General features: G+C 32.7%; 1 long non-coding RNA gene across 1 annotated transcript; it reads right to left on the reverse strand.

The window, feature by feature from the left end:
* Window positions 1-59: 59 nt before the first annotated feature.
* On the reverse strand, window positions 60-1,632 carry LOC109863496. The gene is made up of 2 exons (XR_002251350.1): window positions 570-1,632; window positions 60-480 (listed from the first exon to the last, which is right to left on the reverse strand). It is a non-coding gene; the product is annotated as an uncharacterized LOC109863496 (long non-coding RNA).
* Window positions 1,633-1,638: the final 6 nt, after the last annotated feature.

The raw sequence follows: 1,638 nt of genomic DNA on the forward strand, positions 1-1,638 counted from the left end.
ATATATAAATGCATCTTTTTATTTTAGAAATAATCCTCTACTAATCTCACTAATACCTACTTAACGCATACTCACTGTCCTAGGTGTAAAAAGACTTCTTTTTCTGGAAACATGTTTCCCTCCTTTGGTCTCGCATCCACGTATCCAGCATGCCATAATTTGTAAAGAAACAAAACTGACAGATAAAGTTAGGTTACGTTACTAATTGCAAATGGCGTCCAACCGTAAGAAACTATTCCCTTGAGCGGATTCCCTCCCAATTAGGCGTCAGAATCGGGACCACTTTTATATCACGAAGTTCGATCTCCTTACTCTTACTTCGTGGTATAAGCTCTATGGAAAGCACCCATTGAAGACTGGTTTGATTTGTTCCGAGATTCAAACTTTCCTATTCCAAGTGAGCGGTCGCACTCAAGGTCGGGTAAACAGCTGTTGTGTGTGAAAAAACATCAAGCATCGGCGTGAGATACGCGTGATCGGCTATGAAGGTCGAGATTGAATTGTCAAACTTTACGTTGAAAATAAAATCATTGGTGTATTTTCTCATTAAAATTTATTGAAAATCTTACAGCATCTTTTATCCCATTCCTGCTGGCGGTACTGTTACAAAAATTTGAAAACTCATAACTCAAAACGTTCTCAACTAAAAATAAGGTTGTAATCAGTGTTCTAAAAATGCCTTAACTACATGAATATGCAATACAAAATAGGGACTTTCTTTTAAAAATTTTAAGATGACTTTGACGTGACCTTGGAAATAGCCTCTACACAAAATTCATTAAGACCATCGTATTTCCCTCTCACCACATTACAACTTTTATTTGAAAGTTTTTTTCTATTTCTCTTAGCTTCAACATCTGCCTGAAGCGATTAAAATAAATCACCCTGAATATGTATATATATACGCATATTTCCGTAACATCCAGCGTACGGTTCTTGTTACCGTTTATATATTTCGCGTTTAGAAATCTCAGAGCCTAAGATTCTTTATTAATTGTTTATTTAATTCGCGTACTAAAAAGATGTACGATGTAAAGTAGGCTATTCACTTGAACAATTACTTGAATCAAGAACAAATTTTAAGAACATTTCTAGAAAGAGATCTTGAGTGACGTGTCGGTCAAGTTCACAGCGGAATCATCATTACTTTTATTCTCAAATACATGATAAAAAATTAACATATGTAGAATTGGATACATAAAAACGTATAGGTGAGTTTTACAGACTGACTCATCTGTTTATTTATCACCAAGCGCTACAACTAAAACAAAAAGCTTCCAAACAAGTTTTATTGCTTGGCACATTAGGATCAAAAAGTGGCCAATAAATTAACTTGTCATGAAATAGTTTTTGTTTGTATGAGATTATTTTATGAAAAACGAATAAATCATCTATGTAACAAGACACGTATAAAAATATAGAAATATTTACTTATGATGTACATTAAAAATAAATATATACTTAAATATATACTCGTAAATATTTACTTCATTGACATGAAAACAAACTTTACGAGTCTTCTCTTACAGCTTATATGCCGTTACAATATAGGAAAACACATTCAACAATTGCAAATATTCGTCACCTCCTTCCGTTAATCTATAATCGCATTTCTGTAAAAAAAAAAAAAAAAAAAAA

The sequence above is a fragment of the Pseudomyrmex gracilis genome, unplaced genomic scaffold (genome assembly GCF_002006095.1).
Source record: "Pseudomyrmex gracilis isolate BER0280 unplaced genomic scaffold, ASM200609v1 scaffold_5537, whole genome shotgun sequence".
In the NCBI taxonomy this organism is placed as follows: Eukaryota; Metazoa; Arthropoda; class Insecta; order Hymenoptera; family Formicidae; genus Pseudomyrmex; species Pseudomyrmex gracilis.